The 18,390-nt window shown below is 42.3% G+C and overlaps 1 protein-coding gene across 1 annotated transcript in view; it reads right to left on the bottom strand.

Moving 5' to 3' along the window:
* Window positions 1–18,390, bottom strand: part of RYR2 (ryanodine receptor 2) — a 757,628-nt gene that overhangs the window by 540,178 nt on the left and 199,060 nt on the right. The window lies entirely within an intron of this gene.

Genomic DNA, 18,390 nt, shown 5'->3' with positions numbered 1-18,390 from the left:
TAATAAGAATGTTTTAATATCTGCTCTCAAATGAGAATGAGATGAAGCAGGCAGGATATCTTCAAAACCATCTTTAATGTGCAGAACAGAGTTCAGCTAGAGTTCCCAGTGACCAACCGTCTGAAAAGCAGAACCGCCAACATAGTAATGGTACAGCACCGTGGAATAGTTTTTAAATTTTAATTAACAACATAAGAACATAAGAGAAGCCATGTTGGATCAGGCCAATGGCCCATCCAGTCCAACACTCTGTGTCACACAGTGGCCAAAAAAAAATTATATATATATATGTGGCTAATAGCCACTGATCGACCTGTGCTCCATATTTTTATCTAAACCCCTCTTGAAGGTGGCCATGCTTGTGGCCGCCACCACCTCATGTGGCAGTGAATTCCACATGTTAATCACCCTTAGCGTGAAGAAGTACTTCCTTTTATCCGTTTTAACCTGTCTGCTCAGGTTGTGTATAGCTCTGCCTGGCTGTGTGGCAGAGTGGTTTAACTCTTCCTCTGGGAGAGAGTAAAGATGTGAGAACTGTCCCTGCTGATGAACAGACCATTTAACAACAGACTCTAAAGAAAGTTCACTACATAACCTGTACATAAATAAATCTTTTGTTTTGCCTTGAAAAAACTCTATGGGTTTCCATAAGTTTGCTGTGACTTGACAGCAAAAAACAAAAACCTCCCTATGCCTTACATCATGCTGGAAAGCAGCTAAGTTAGGCTGCTTGTACTGCTTTGGCACCTGTTCGGTTGGCAGCATCTTCCCCTCTACTTTTCGTTTACTTTTTGTAGCCTCGGTATTTTCTAGCTATTTCCTACAGATGCACACTTATGTTGACAAGAAAGCCTTCATCGGTTTCATTTCAGGTTCCTGGGCTTAGAGCTATGTTCCTCTATGGGTGCTTTCACACTGTTTGCAAGTGGATTTTGCCCTTCTTCTTCTTCTAGTTTTAAATAGTTTATTAAAATCTCAAAAGTAATGCAAAAATAAAATCCAGTTGCAAAGCATGTTATTTAATGTGTGTGAATGCATCCTATGAGAACTAGCATGGAATTGTGGATAGAGTGTTGGACTAAGATCTGAGAGAACCAGGTTTGAATCCCCATTCATACACACACACACACTGTGGCTAATAGCCACTGATGGACCTCTGCTCCATATTTTTATCTAAACCCCTCTTGAAGGTGGCTATGCTTGCGGCCGCCACAACCTCCTGTGGCAGTGATTTCTACATGTTAATCACCCTTTGGGTGAAGAAGTACTTCCTTTTATCCGTTTTAACCTGTCTGCTCAGCAATTTCATCAAATGCCCATGAGTTCTTGTATTGTGAGAAAGGGAGAAAAGTACTTCTTTCTCTACTTTCTCCATCCCATGCATAATCTTGTAAACCTCTATCATGTCACCCCGCAGTCGACGTTTCTCCAAGCTAAAGAGTCCCAAGCGTTTCAACCTTTCTTCATAAGGAAAGTGTTCCAACCCTTTAATCATTCTAGTTGCCCTTTTCTGGACTTTCTCCAATGCTATAATATCCTTTTTGAGGTGCGGCGACCAGAACTGCACACAGTACTCCAAATGAGACCGCACCATCGATTTATACAGGGGCATTATGATACTGGCTGATTTGTTTTCAATTCCCTTCCTAATAATTCCCAGCATGGCGTTGGCCTTTTTTATTGCAAACGGACACTGTCTTGACATTTTCAGTGAGTTATCTACCACGACCCCAAGATCTCTCTCATGGTCAGTCTCTGCCAGTTCACATCCCATCAACTTGTATTTGTAGCTGGGATTCTTGGCCCCAATGTGCATTACTTTGCACTTGGCCACATTGAACCTCATCTGCCACGTTGACGCCCACTCACCCAGCCTCAACAGATCCCTTTGGAGTTCCTCACAATCCTCTCTGGTTCTCACCACCCTGAACAATTTAGTGTCATCCGCAAACTTGGCCACTTCACTGCTCACTCCCAACTCTAAATCATTTATGAACAAGTTAAAGAGCATGGGACCCAGTACCGAGCCCTGCGGCACCCCACTGCTTACCGTCCTCCATTGCGAAGGCTGCCCATTTATACTCACTCTCTGCTTCCTATTACTCAGCCAGTTTTTGATCCACAAGAGGACCTGTCCTTTTACTCCATGACTCTCAAGCTTTCTAAGGAGCTTTGATGAGGAACTTTATCAAAAGCTTTCTGGAAGTCAAGGTAAACAACATCTATCGGGTCTCCTTTGTCCACATGTTTGTTCACCCCCTCAAAGATATGTAACAGGTTAGTGAGGCAAGATCTTCCCTTACAGAACCCATGCTGAGTCTTCCTCAATAACCCGTGTTCATCAATGTGCCTAATATTGACCCAATATTCTGTCCTTGATAATGCTTTCTACCAATTTTCCCGGTATTGAAGTCAGACTGACTGGCCTGTAACTTCCCGGATCTCCTCTGGAACCCTTTTTAAAGATGGGGGTGACACTTGCTACATTCCAGTCCTCAGGAACAGAGGCATATTTCAATGAAAGATTACAGATTTTTGTCAAAAGATCCACAAGTTCAACTTTATTTATTTATTTATTTATTTATTTTTTAATTTATATCCCGCCCTTCCCAACAAGTGGCTCAGGGCGGCTCACAGCACAAGATTTCACATAGTAACATTTAAACATAAAACAGTTAAAATTAATTAATACATTTAAAATTATAGAATATTTAAAATTATAAGACATTTAAACCATTTAAAACATTAGGGACAGAAACCTCTAATATAACTACACCTGGATTTCTTGTACCAGCTAGTCATAGGCCAGCTGGAAGAGGGTTGTCTTACAGGCCCTGCGGAACTGGGCGAGGTCCCGCAGGGCCCTCACCTCCTTGGTACACTCACCTCCTTGGTACTGAAAGAACTTTGAGTTCTTTCAGAACTCTCGGATGTATTCCATCTGGACCCGGTGACTTATTAGTTTTTAATTTGTCTATCAGTTGTAGGACCTCCTCTTTTGTCACCTCAATCTAACTCAGGTCTTTCAACACCCCTTCCAAAATTAGTGGTTCGGGGGTGGGCAAAAAGTTCTCATCTTCCACAGTGAAGACAGAGGCAAAAAATTCATTCAGCTTCTCAGCCATTCCCTATCCTCCTTCAGTAATCCTTTTACCCCATGGTCATCCAAGGGCCCCACTGCCTCCCTGGCTGGTTTCCTACTTCTAATATATTTGAAGAAATTTTTATTGTTGGTCTTTATGTTTTTTGCAATATGCTCCTCATAGTCCTTTTTTGCCTGCCTGATCACAGTCTTGCATTTGATTTGCCACAGCCTGTGTTCCCTTTAACTAATCTCACTTGGACTGGTTTTCCACTGCTTAAAGGAGTCCTTCTTACCTTTTACAGCTTCCATTACTTTGTTTGTTAACCATGCAGGCCTTTTCGTATGCCTGTTTGTGCCTTTCCTAACTTGTGATATGTATTTTATCTGAGCTTCTAGGATTATAGTTTTAAATAGTCTCCAAGCTTCCCCAAGGGTTTTGACCGTATTTACCTTTCCTTTCAGTTTCCTCCTCACATGCCTCCTCATTGCAGAGAATTTACCCCTTTTAAAGTTAAACGTGGTTGTGCTGGTCTTTTTGGGCAACTCCCTATTTATACAAACGGTGAAATCAATAACATTATGGTCACTGCTCCCAAGCGGCGCAATCACTTTTACATCTCTCATCAAGTCTTGGGCATTACTTAGGACCAAATCCAGGATTGCCCCACCCCTGGTAGGTTCTGTGACCATCTACTCCATAGCACAGTCATTGAGAGCATCAAGAAACTCAATCTCTTTCTCTCGACCAGAACACATATTGACCCAATCAATCTGCGGGGAGTTAAAATCACCTATTATGACACAGTTTTTACGTTTAGCCGCTATCTTTAAGCCTTCCATCATATTATAATCGTCTTCTCTCTTTTGATTTGGTGGGCGATAACAAACTCCCATAGTTAAATTTCCTTTTGTGCCCTCTATTTCAACCCAAAGCATTTCTAAAAGGGAATCTAATTCTCTGACCTCAGTCTTACTGGATTGTATATCCTCTCTGACATACAGAGCCACCCCACCTCCAACCCTTCCTTCCCTATCCTTCTGATATAACTTATATCCAGGAATCACCATGTCCCACTGATTGTATTAATGTTTTATAGATTTTATTGACTTATTGTTTTAAATCATGTAAACGACTGTTGTAAGCTGCCCTGAGTCCGCTTGCGGAGGGGGCGGGTTAAAAGTCTAATGTAAATAAATAAAAATAAAGAACAGTGGGGCAGGGAACAACTTATATTTAACAACTGGAGTCCTAACTATCAACAGCCCAATTCCAATTAGTATATTCCAGAAGACATATCCATTCATGTGAAGGGGAGTTCCATGTAGGACCGAAACCTTAATTCCATATACTACACCTATCTACTAGAACCCTGCTTAATATACAAATGTGTGTCAATTCCTTCCCTACATATTCAAGGTTATATTTTGTAGGCCAAGTTAATACATACAAAAATCAGATTCATACAGCTGTAGTCAAGAAGCTAGTCTCCTTTCTGCTTAATTGTTTCTTGGCTAAAGACGTTATTACCCCATGCTGATATGTTATCAGAACTGTTGCTTAGGCTGGCCAAAATAATTAACTGACTGCAGCTGTAAACTGTCATTTAAAGAGGTTGACAGCTCATCTAAAGTGGTTGACAGCTAGCAATATAGAGATTCACCCTAGTTACAACTTCCTAATTGGTCAAACAGCATTCCAATTGGTCAGACGGTTAATGGGCTGACAGCCTAGCTACCATAAGAATACCCATGTAGAATGCTTAGCAAGTTGAAGCACAGAGACACCAAGAACTACTATTCTCTTCCACTTCCACCTCACTGTTATACGATTATGTTGCTGGAGACTCTGTATATCCAGAATGACTGCTGAGACATCAGAGGGGATTGGATAAACATATGGAACAGAGGTCCATCAGTGGCTATTAGCCACAGCATATCGATGGAACTCTCTGTTTGGGGCAGTGATGCTCTGCTTCTAGTGTCCTGGCCCCATTGGTGGACCTCCTGATGCTGCCTGGTTTTTTGGCCACTGTGTGATATAGATTGTTGGACTGGATGGGATATTGGCCTGATCCAACATGGCTTCTCTTATGTTCTTACTTCGCAGGGGAGGGAGGAAAGTTTACAGTTCAGCAAGGAACGCAAACAAAACAAGAAACCTGGCTGGCTCAACTACTCACTACTGTTCCTATCAGATGTATAGCTCTGATGTCTCAGCAGTCATTTTGTTTTTGTTCTGCTTTGGGAAATTACTCCCCCCAAACAGACAAGAATCTGGAAATAAACATGACGTGTTTATGTCACCCAGAAGTGATATAGGTATGTCAGTTATGTTGGGGGTGATGTTCTGGTTTTTGGGCAAAACTCTATGGTAGAAGCTAATTCTACCATAGAGGTTTTGCCCACAAACCAGAGCATCACCCCAACATCCCCAATTTGCTTGTGTCATTTCCAGCTTCTTCCTTCTCTGCTCCCAATAAGTTCACCCCTGATCCCACCAGCTGGTCCAACAGACGTGGTAACCCTACTTTCTCTGAAGATCTCAAAGCCAGAACTTAGTATGCAGGGCATGCGCGTGGAGTCAGAATACTAGGCGACTGCCTGGGGCACCAGCTCGTAACAGCGGCAGGCACCACCTCCTCCCGGCTTGCACCATCCCTGAGCCTTTCTTGGGTCTGAGGGATCAGAGAAGCTCCCCTGATCCCTCAGAGCCGAGAAAGAACGTGCCTTCCCCTGTCCAGCATGCTCTGAGTTTGGAGCATGCTGGGCAGGGGAAGGCGCCAAGTGTTATTTCTGGACCTTAAGGGATCGGGGGAGCTCCTCCAATCCCTCAAAGTCCACAAAGAACCGGCCTTCCCCTGACCAGCATGCTCCAAACTCAGAGCATGCTAGGCAGGGGAAGGCACCGAGTGCCCAATGCAATGACGTTGCGGAATTTTTCCATTGCCCCACTGGAAGTAGAAAAGGAACGTGATCTCCTTCAGTCCCAACTGTCCCCTTACAGAGAGGATCACGAGGCAATCCTGTATGGAAAGTCCCTCTCCCCCACACACCTCAGAGAGGAGCAAAGCTGAACTGTGCCAGCCAACATGGGTGTCAGAAAGCCAGCCCACGAAGACGCTCCCCATGTTCCCACCGACGTCAGACCCATGTTTGTATGTCACATGCCAGCTTTGCCAGCGTGGTTTTGGCAGGTGGGGAACATGCAGAGCTCCCCTGGCTCCTCTAGCAAAGCCCGCACTCACCTTTTCGGAACCAGACCCACTGCCACCCCCTCCCCACTCCTTTAACCACCTCTGAGCCTGCTTTCAGGAGTCCACCTACGCAAGCCTCAGAAGGAATCCAGGGAAGCTCCCCGGGAGTGCCTCCTTTGCACTCTTCCACCCGCAGTCCCTGAATTTTCCAACTCTCCTTGTCAGAGAAGGAGGAGGCGCCAAGCTGTGTGGGCCGGAGGGAAGACTCCAAAAGCCAAGGGAGATGGGCAGGCAAAGTGCCTCGCTGGCATGATGTGTAAGGGCTCTCTTTGCCTGGTGTGTGATTAGTATGCTCCTGGGGGTGGGGGGTGAGTGGGCGTGTGTTGGGGTTCAGCCTCAGGCACCAGAATCCTACGTACCAGGCCTGTTTGTATGTCAAGTAATGGACTTCTCCACTGCGCTATTATCCTCTCTCAAACAACTAGTCTTTTTCTTTAGGAATAACACTGGTTAAATATTTTAAAATTCAAGCATCTATAAATGGCTTGATCCTAGCCATAAAACCAATAAGTTTGCAATTCAGTTCAGCCACACACAAAACCTAATCAAACCTATTTAAATTAATTAAACTAACTATAGTATGATTGTCTGTAACCAGGCTGCTCCATCAACTATGGTTAGCTAGAGTCCATCAAACCAAGATCTGAAACAATATTTGAAGCTGTTTTATTAGTCACAGTCTTAACAGTGGTTTTGTGTGATATGTGAATGCAGATATCCTGGCTACGGAGCAGAGTCAAGAAAACCAACATTTGTTGATACAAGACAGATCTGAGTGACCATTTGCAATGTTTCACATATTAAACATACTTAAAATAAAACATGGTTTCACATTATGCTTGAATAGGCCTTGGGTAACACACAAACCATGGTTTAATTAAGCTAAAGTTAGTGAGAATATCTGAATGAAGGCCATGTCACTATGATTAATCAGGGTCTGTCAAACCAGAATCTGAAATGAAGTGAGCCATAGAATCAGTTCAGATGTTACACAAAACTATCCTTTCTTTAAACTAACAGTAGTTAGTTGACTGCTCAAGCACTAACTATATTTAGTCAGAGTTCATGAAACTAACTGCAGCTAGAATATAAACCTGGTTCATTAACCACAATAAATCTTACATGTGACATACACACATGATTTCCTGTCATGTTTCTTGATGACAATCCATGCCTGTTCTGCCTAAGGAGTTCCCTGGAAAGAACAGCTTGAATGTGAAAACACTTGTGCCTTTCACCAGCTGTCACAAGCAGGTTGTCTCTCTTCCTTGTCACAGACACCTCTGTCCACCCTTACATTCCTTCTCTAAAGACCCAGAAACAAAGCACACTCCATTCCATTAGGGTTCCCAACATCCTCTGGGGGTGGGGTTCCCCCGATTTTGGGGCCTCCAACTCACCAGCACAGGATTGGGGCCAAGAATCCCAGAATCCCAGCTACAAATACAAGTTGATGGGTTGTGAACTGGCAGAGACTAACCGAGAGAGAGATCTTGGGGTCATGGTAGATAACTCACTGAAAATGTCAAGACAGTTTGCGATTGCAATAAAAAAGGCCAAAGCCATGCTGGGAATTCTTAGGAAGGGAACTGAAAACAAATCAGCCAGTATCATAATGCCCCTGTATAAATTGATGGTGCGGTCTCATTTGGAGTACTGTGTGCAATTCTGGTCACCGCACCTCAAAAAAGGATATTATAGCATTGGAAAAAGTCCAGAAAAGGGCAACTGGAATGATTAAAGGTTTGGAACACTTTCCCTATGAAGAAAGGTTAAAACGCTTGGGGCTCTTTAGCTTGGAGAAATGTTGACTGCGGGGTGACATGATAGAGGTTTACAAGATTATGCATGGGATGGAGAAAGTAGAGAAAGAAGTCCTTTTCTCCCTTTCTCACAATACAAGAACTTGTGGCATTCAATGAAATTGCTGAGCAATCAGGTTAGAACGGATAAAAGAAAGTTAATCACCAAAGGGGGCTGTGGTTACAAAGGACCCCACACTTCTTGAGGTACATTTCATGGATCTCTTTGAACATCTTCACCTGGACCTGGACTCTCACTGGACTTGCTTACCTAACTCTCTCATACCAACAGTATGTTCATAGGTAGAAACTTGGTACTATTTGGAAGGTGGAGAATACACCTGTGATTACCTCCTAACACAAAAACACACTCCAAGTTTTTAAGGAGGGCATGCTTCCAGGCAAAACACAAGAAGAGAAGGTGAGTGAGATACAAGCAAGCTATAAGCAGTACAAAACAGCCACAGAGCTTTTGCATATACATAAAGGCTCTCCCATCAACTGGAACATCAAGCATAATTTCACAGTTGCATGCATATGCCTCCCATATTGCAACAAACAGAGAAGCTGTACAACATTTTGGACTAGAAACTCAATCTTTCTTGAAAGCATTGTTACTTGACAGCCTATTAATCATCACTTCTCTTCTAATACTAGGCTGATTTAAGGAGAAGAATACAACCTACACAATCACCAACACACTTCCGGCAACTACTGGGTTTCCCTGGCAATCTTTTCACAGGTTATTATGGGATTTAATGAGTTCATGTTATAAGTGGTCTAATTTTGTGCTACTGATCTATGATAAAAGGAATATATACTGACATTTAAGTAGATTTAATCCACAGGCAGTACTGAAAATCTCTATGGAATCTCAAATCAGTAATTCCTTCTGAAGCTTACATACACAGGCAAGGTTATTAACACTAAAATAGCTAGTGTACTAAAAAATTAACATCAACACTCTTATCAGATGATTACACTAAGCTAATATTTAACCAAGGAAAGCAAAGGACTGAGTAAAGGGACTAATAGTTGGCACTGCAATTTATAGGACACATCCCTTACACATGCTTTAAGCATGTCCAGTCATTCAGCTTTTCTGTGGAAAAGTTACTACTCATATCAATTCCATATTAGAATATTTGCTGATTTTTGAGGATTCTTATGTACTTTTAAACTTTCTGCACACCTCTTGGAGGCTAACCAACAGTCAACAAAATGGACTGTTCACACTCTTACTACAGCTAAAAGACTTTTACAACACTGGAGAGATAAAAGCCCACCTCCAGTAAACCAATGGATCAGGAACCTTAGAACTTTATCAAGATGCAAGAACCAAACAGGAATAGGAAGCAAAGTTTAACACAATTTGTTTGGATGGCGTGGGGGAACATGGTAAAGTAAATAAATCTTTGGATGGTTGTGGGGACAGGCTACTTACTTGGGTTTTAATATTAGGTATTAAATCTGGCTATTTGGCCAGATTTGCATATATAGGCTGATGAGGTGAGAATGAAGCAACAGAATATCAAGATGTAGAATGGCCTTTACCATACTAGTTCACACTTTGCTATGCACAAAAGCCAGTTTGGTGCAGTGGTTAAGAGCAGTCGACTCTAATCTGGAGAAACAGGTTTGATTCCCCACTCCTTCACATAAAGCCAGTTGGGTGACCTCGGGTCAATTGCAATTCTTTCAGAACACTCTCAGCCCCTCCTACCTCACAGGGTGTCTGTTGTCGGGAGAGGAAGGGGAGATGACTGTAAGCCACACTGAGACTCCTTTGGGTAGTGAAAGGCAGGGCATAAAACCAACTCTTCTTCTTCCCCTATGTAAAAAGCTCCTTGCCATGAAAAACCAGCACAGCAAGCAAAACAATACCACAGCAGACAAAAATATTCTATTTGCAAGGTGATTATGTCAAGGAACATTCAGAGCTGGAAACTATAAGCTGCAGTTCTCTGATATATTAAACCAGCCTTAATTTGACTGCCTGAGTTAATGATTTCCCAGCCCCACATTGTTGTATTATTCCCCTCAATAAAGTTTATCTTCCTCTCTGTCCAGATTCTCAGCATTCCTTCCAAGTTTTGTCAAAGACCTTCTATAGTTGTTGCATGGGTCACTGCTCAGCTCGGAGACATCACCTAAAGCGGGGTATAGATTCTAGAAAAGTAGTTTCTTTGGTATAGGCATGAGAAGCTCCAGAAGAAGGGGTTTCTTTCTTACATTTAGGCCATTTAGTGTGAATTGTGTTCTGACTGGGAAGCAGCAGATATTCATATTGGAATATGTTTCAGGTACATCTGATTACACACGGTAACGCTTGCAGTACATTAAGTCACAGCAGAGCACTATCATTTTCCTGCTCTGCACATTCTGATGGATCAACAGAGGCAGCAGTGTGCACAGTCGCCTTCCATATTTACATAGAGCAATCCCAGCAAGAAATCTACTTGGCTTCCTAAACTAATAATTGGGCACTAAAGAGACGAACCAGGAGGACAGGTCCCATCTATCCCCCACATTTCCATAAGAAGCTCCATAAAAATGACAACAGAGCCATATCACTCATGCAAAAATTGATTTTCCCTACAATAAATATTTCATATATGTATATATCAAGCACAGATATATATCTCACTTGTCTTGTCATTTCCTATGAGCTATTACAGATTTAATCAGGGGCAAAGCTAAGACTGGCACCCAATTTATATTGCAACTGAAAGATCCAAATCTTTTTTATTATTATTATTTTGACTTGGGGATTTTTTTTGTAACAATGGAATCATGTATTCCATTCTTCTATTTATAATCAAATTTCAGATCTAACCCCATTAAAAAGTAATTTTGTTAGCAATCTTAGAAAATTGCTCAATGAGAAAGAGGAGACAGAGTTGCCACTACTGTTATTTGAAGATTAAAGGTGCTTTGAAGCACGTCAAGGAGTTTCTGGGAACCTGACAGGGGTTTATTTTTCCAGGGAAAGAGCCATAAATGCACAAAGAGGTGAGGCACAAAAAAAGATGTATTTCTGCAGAGAGATAGCAATTAAAATGAAGGTACTACCAAAGATAAACTTCCTATTCCAGATGATACCAATCAATTATACAAGAGAAAATTTTGAAAGACTGGCAAAAAGCAAATAAATATATTGATGTGGTATGGTAAGAAGCCAAGAATCAGATTCAAAGTGTTGCAAGATGAAAGCATAGAAGAGACTTAGAGGTACCCAATGTAAAACTATACTACCAAGCGGTGTGCCTAGTCTGGATTGCAAATTAGTTTACAACGAAACTAGAAAACACAGACCAGATGGAAGGGCTACACAGTCTTCTTTGAGTAAAGAAAAGGACACAGATCCAAAAGAAACCTCATGTAATTAGAGACCGCTTACTTAAAGTTTGGGATTCTTTGTAAATAAGGATTAGTCCTTGGACTTCACCGATAATGTCACCGATAGATGCATTCTATGATATATATGAGAGAGAACAATAATAATTTAATAACCTATCCAGACATGCTGAATTCACAAGGAGAGATTAAAACATGCAAACAGTAAAATAAGAAGGAAAGAAAATGCAATGGCTGAAATAGCTTCAATTAACTTTAAGACTGAAAGAAGCAGGTCATGCTTATAGAGGACAGATAAGAGATATAACTGATTTTGAAAAAATAATTATTCAATGGAAGGATTAGCTACTAGGATGAATTTACAGTCTTCTACTTCAATACGATACTGAATCTGAACAAAATGTGTATGCTGAAATGAACTCAAAATCTTAGGTGAGAAATGGGAAAACTTATAGATGAGAGGTATAAAATTTACTGTAAGTCAAACACTGAGAAAAAACTGGTATAAGATATTCTTTTAATGGTACATAACTCCTAAAGATATTCAAGATATGGACAAGGACTAGATGGGGTTTTGCTGGAAGTGCAAAGAGGCAGAATGCATTTTCTACCATATATGGTGGACTTGCAAAAAGGCAAGGAAATATTGGGAAGATATACATGCAGAGATTCAGAAAATTTTAAAAGATGGATAGCTGTTGTAAAACATGATCTGAGTATAGAAGTATGTGAAACATGCACTCAAGGCTGATTGAGGTGCACCTTCCCAAATTCCTAAATCTGGATTAGGAGAGGCTTATCGCACCCCAAAAGCAGGAAGAATTTAAAAGGCTGAAACAGCCCCGTGGTGCCGTGGTAAAACTGCAGTGTTGCAGTCAGAGCCCTCTGCTCATGACCTAAGTTCGATCCCAGCGGAAGCTGGTTCAGGTAGCCGGCTCGAGGTTGACTCAGCCTTCCATTCTTTCGAGGTCGGTAAAATGAGTACCCAGCTTGCTGGGGGGAACGTGTAGATGACTGGGGAAGGCAATGGCAAACCATCCCGTAAAAAGTCTGCTGTGAAAACGTTGTGAAAGTAACGTCACCCCACAGTTGGAAATGACGTGTTTGCACAGGTGAATGAATACCTTTACCTTTTAACAGCCATTAGCCTTGGTACAAATGCTTTGTCCAAATGCTGGGAGCTAGATTCCTTTGCAGGGGGTAGAAGAGGGCCTAGACGTGAATTTGTTCCACAGACATCCAGGCAGGAATGTCAGAGATAATTGTTCTGTGATTCAGGGTAGTCATGTTAGTCTGAAGCAACAGAATAAAGTTTGAGTCCAGTGGCACCTTTAAGGCCAATGAAGTTTAACTCTGGCTATAAGCTTTCATGTGTATGCACACTTCATCAGTATGAAGTATGCATGCACATTAAAGCTTATACCCAGAATTAAACTTTGTTAGTCTTAAACGTGCCACTGATCTCAAACTTTGTTCTGTTCTGTGATTGTTAAAGTTAGTTTAATGCTATATTACTACTCTTTTCAGTACATCTATAACCAATAGGCATGATAACTATTTTCCCTATCTGTACTCGTACTTTAACCTGTAGCATCAAACTCTTTTCTCAATGAAAGCAGACTGTAATTCAACCCCTCCTCAAGTGAATCTTAAATAACGAATTTGCATGCACATGCTTGCACATAGGATAGTTGAATAGCTGGAAAGGTCTGTCCTTTATATTGGCTAAGAGGGAGCCTTTACCAAGGATCCCCAGATCACTGGTAACATGGATGGTCAGGTTTTGCTTGGGGTAGTGGCACAACAAAGAGAAACACACACGAAGTCAATAAACGAAATGGATTATTGTTTGCGAGATGTGATAAGAGAATGGATTAAGTTGCTGTGTTGTTTCATCTTCGACAAAACTTCATGTGAAACGGTCTGTCAGATAGACTGTGTGCTCCTTGTACTGTTCTGCTATTGCTTACTTTATAAGGAAAAAATTGAACCAGCTTTGAAGCATTTTGAAGAATAGTAAAATACTGCTCACATTTCAGTGATGGTTACACTCATGCTGGAATCTGCAGGAGATAAGGAAAGAATTTCTGGACTGCACAAGGCACTTTGAAACTGATAAGAATTGCTTCCAATGGGACTTTATGCAAAATTAAGTATGAAAAATGTTTGTGATTGTAATGCACCTAATAAGGAATGTGTGATGTAAATTTTCCTGCTGATTGACATTTAGACAAAATCTCTTGATGTAATATTACATGTTTTAGCAAAATATTTTTAAAGCATTGCTTAGTAATTCTTTCATGGTTTTGTTTTTGTATTCTGATCTATTTTTCATGAAGCTCTCATTTTGTGTACCCACCTGGAGGTTGGCAACCCTATAACAACCCTACCACTATTAAAGCACAACATCATGCTCTAACAACTGACCAACAACTTGATGTCCTTGATGCTGACCCTGCTGGTGGATTGTTTTTTTGTTTGTTTGTTTGTTTGTTTTTTGGGGGGGGGGGGGTTGGTCTGATTTATAAATAATAAATGTATATTGCAACTTTAATTCTGCACAGGATTACACACTTATACCTCTGCAATGAAGTGTAAATTAGTGCAATACCATTATTTTTATGCTTACAAAATGTAGTGAACTGATTGATTTATATGGATACAAAAATTTGGTTGGTTTTAAAAGAAGTGGTTGTGTCACAAATCTGATTGTTTTGATATGCAATAAGGTCTGGACAAGAGGCCACTGTTAGGACAGAATATAGGGAAACAGAATGGTTTCGAAATTGGCAAAGGTGTTAGACAAGGATGTATTTTATCTCCCTATCTCTTCAATCTATATGCGGAAGAAGACTCAGCATGGGTTCCATAAGGGAAGATCTTGTCTCACTAACCTGTTAGAGTTCTTTGAGGGGGTGAACAAACATGTGGACAAAGGGGACCCAATAGATGTTGGTTACCTTGACTTCCATAAAGCTTTTGATAAAGTTCCTCATCAAAGGCTCCTTAGTAAGCTCGAGAGTCATGGAGTAAAAGGACAAGTCCTCTTGTGGATAAAAAATTGGCTAATTAATAGGAAGCAGAGAGTGAGTATAAATGGGCAATTTTCGCAGTGGAAGATGGTAAGTAGTGGGGTGCCGCAGGGCTCAGTACTGGGTCCCATGCTCTTTAACTTGTTCATTAATGATTTGGAGTTGGGAGTAAGCAGTGAAGTGGCTAAGTTCCGCAGGGCCTGCAAGACTGTCCTCTTCCGGCTGGCATTCAATTGACCCGGCACCGGTATTTAAGAGAAGTGGAAGAAGGCCGTTGCCAATAGCACCAACTCAATATTCTGTTTTAACTATTTTAATCATTGCATATCTATTTTACTACTGAATGTGCAATTTTAATACTTATTAATTTAATTGTTTGTGGAATTTTATGTTGTGAGCCGCCCTGAGCCTGCTTCGGCGGGGAGGGCGGGATATAAATAAAATAAATAATAAAAACATTCTATAAACAGACAACTCAACAGCACTCAGATTACCATGTCATCACATATTGCCCAGCCTAGACGTCTCACATCATGGCAGTTTTTATTCCATTTCCTAGCACAGATGACAGTGCTGGCCGGGGAGGCCAACCCGTTCAAGAATAGTCGCCCACAGCCTCAGCTAAAAGCCTGGCGGAAAAGCTCCTGTAGGCTAATAAGCCAGATAGGGCCCGGATCTCAATAAGGAGTTGATTCTACCAGGTCGGGGCCAGGACTGCAAAAGACCTGACCCTAGTTGAGGCGAGGCGGGCAACTCTTGGGCCAGGGACAGCCAACAGATGTTGGGAGGCCGAACGTAATGACCTCCTGGGCATATATGAAAGGAGACAGTCCCACATGTTGGTCCCAGGCCGCGTAAGGCTTTAAATGTTAGAACTAAAACCATGAAGCGGATCCGGTACTCAATGAGGCAGCCAGTGCAGACTGCAGACCGCCGGTCGAATGCCCACCTGTAAAGGTGGAGCAGTCAGCAGGCGAGCCGCCGCATTCTGCACCTGCTGCAGTTTCCAGATCAGTCTCAAGGGTAAGCCAGCGTAGAGCAAGTTATAGTAGTCTAGTCTGGAAGTGACCATTGCATGGATCATTGTAGTCAGGTCCTGGGGGGATAGATATGGTACTAGCTGCCTGATCTGCCAAAGATAACAAAAGGCAGACCTGGCAACCATCGTGATCTGGGCCTCCATGTAAAGGGAGGCATCCAAGGTCACTCTTAAGGTCTTCACCTGTTGAGCTGGCACCAATGTGGCACCGTCCAAAGCTGGGAGCTTGATGCCCAGCAACTGAGATCCATCTCTGACAACAGTAAGCTCCAGACCATAGTACTGGGCTCCCTCCCCCCTAGAAAAAAGAGGTACCAGAACATTCAAGAGGGAAATGAGCTAATCAACTTTTAAACTTTTTTTGAGAATTTTGTTTCAACAACAGGGTTCTAGAATGCCATTTCACTGTGTTCCCCAAGGAAAAAAAGCCTTAGCAACAAACTCCATAAACAGAGATATACCAAGGCCTTGTGATGTCTTGAACTGACAATTTGCCTTCTGATTTGTATCTCCAAATCTATCATGTGAGATAAATGACTTCACTGAGTATAATATTAGGGCCAGGCCTCACTGTACAGCCCTAGAACTCAGCAACCGTGAGAACACTGTAAGCCATAACTGTCAAATGTGCAACCTGAGGACTGGATCAGGCCCCCAGAGAGCTCCTATCAGGCCCATGAGCAACTCACTGTTGTCTGCTTCTTTCTCGATCTCTGGCTTTCTTCTGTGTCTCAGCTTACTTTGCCAGGCTTGCTTAATTGCCCAGAGCAAAGCCTCTGTGGGGGAAGAAGGAAGCATACAACCACCAGTTGCTCATGGGATGTGTACAAGCCCTGTGGGGGCTGGAGCTGGGCCTCAGGCCGCACATTTGACACCCCTGTGTTAGAAAATTAACAGATACAAAAGGAAGTATTTGAGCAATGTTTTGGAGGCAATTCCATCCAGTATTAAGGGATCTTTATTTTGCACTACAATGTTACTTAGATACTAGCTGAGTTGTTTAAAGGAGATTTCACAGACTCTTATCTTTACAAATCCAAATGATTAAGAGACCATCCTAAGGATTCTCATAATTAGAATTTTAGACAGAGCTCTCTGCATGACCCAGATAATAAAATAAGCAGACATATGCTGTACATTTGGGTAACTGGTAAAAAAAAAATCAAAAAGGTAACCCCTATACAGGGCTGCCTCTAATTTAGGTTAGGAACCAATGTTTCAAATCAAAAGGAACATCCAAATATGATTTTTTTAAAAAATGATGATATAATCTACTTTAAAAGAAGGGGACCGTCAATGACTCCAGGAGGAGAGGAAATCTCATTGCTTTCACCAATCCCTCCTCCCGCTCCATTTCAATTTGCCCCCTACCTGCTTACTCTTTTCTCCCCCTGCCCTTACTTCCCCTCCAGCTCAATAATTCTTCCAACCCATATGTGAGGAACCGGTCAGGGTCAGCTTGGGATTTCTGTGTGTGTGCTTGAGGGACTCAGGGAAGGTGACTGGGGAAAAATTCATAGTGATCACCCTCCCAAACTGGCAGAAGATTTTTTTTTAAACTACCAAACAGGCAGGCTTTAGAATTCTACAGAACTCTATGACAGGCAGGCAGTGCCTACAGAGCACTAGGAATGCTTTGCAGTTCCGATGACATAGCCCCATTGGCCATGCTGGCTGGAGCTGATGGGAGTTGTAGGCAAAAAACATCTGGAGAGCTACCGTTGGCCACCCCTGAAGCCCTATGCTCTGGCTACTCAAATCATAAAAATAACAAACATCCACACATTCTTTTCCACTCACACTGAGAACTCCTGACTGGTGCCTGCTTAATTCTCCCTCACAGACATTCCACACTAGCACCCAGGACTCACAGCACTGAGAGCTAATACCAGCCCCTCACTCCTGGTGTGTCTCAGCCCAAAGCTAATTTTCTGGTCTGAATCTTGGGAAACCCTGCTGACCACCAGAATCCAGTCCTCCCTCCTGAGTGTTTGTACAAGGATCTCAGTTTGTACAAGGAGATGTGCTGGCAGAACTTCCACAGAGTTCCCTCACAGAAAGTGCCTGGTTTTGCCCCCTTCTGACTTCAAACTCTCTCTCAGACAGAAGCTCAGCCCAGCTCTGTCTCCACAAGCAATTCAGCCCCACTAACTGTTCTCAGCTCCTTGTCCAGTTGTTTCACGTCACAACTGACCAGGCTAAGCCCACAGTCTTCATGCTCCAGACTCTCCCTGAAGACTCCAAACTTAAACTGAAAAGCCCTGAGGTGTTCCCTGCTGCAAGCCTCTTCATTTCACTACATTTTAGTTACCATGGCTGTGTCCCAGCCAATCGCTGCAAGCCTGTTCTCCAGCTTCTCAGGCTAAGTTCCTGAGTCCATCACACCATGTCTTTCATTGTTCCAGTTATTTTGATTCCCAGTTTATTCCAACTTTATTGACAACCATCATCAAGGGCTGCCAATTCTGGGTTGGGAAATACCTGGAGATTTTGGGGGTGGAGCCTAAAGAGGGCAGGGTTTAGGGAGGGTCTTCAATGGAGTATAATGCCATAGAATCCACTTCTTTCTCCTGGTAAACTTCTGGCGAGCACTAGTGGGGCTTGGACATTCAGAGTGGTGGCTTGACTGCCCCCACCTCCAGACTGCTGGTATTCCAATGAGTCTCCCATCCAAGTACTTGCCAGAGTCAACCCTTCATAGCTTCTGAGATCTGACAAGATTGGGCTTGCCTGGGGTATCCAGGTCATGGTGGGTCATATGATTGTGAAAATACCTACTTTTTTAGTAACTGACCCTTTTTAAACTGTTGCAATACATCTT

This window comes from Heteronotia binoei, chromosome 1 (assembly GCF_032191835.1).
Source record: "Heteronotia binoei isolate CCM8104 ecotype False Entrance Well chromosome 1, APGP_CSIRO_Hbin_v1, whole genome shotgun sequence".
NCBI lineage: Eukaryota > Metazoa > Chordata > Lepidosauria > Squamata > Gekkonidae > Heteronotia > Heteronotia binoei.
The sequence above is the reverse complement of the archived record's forward strand: the minus strand, read 5'-3'. Positions and strand labels throughout refer to the sequence as shown.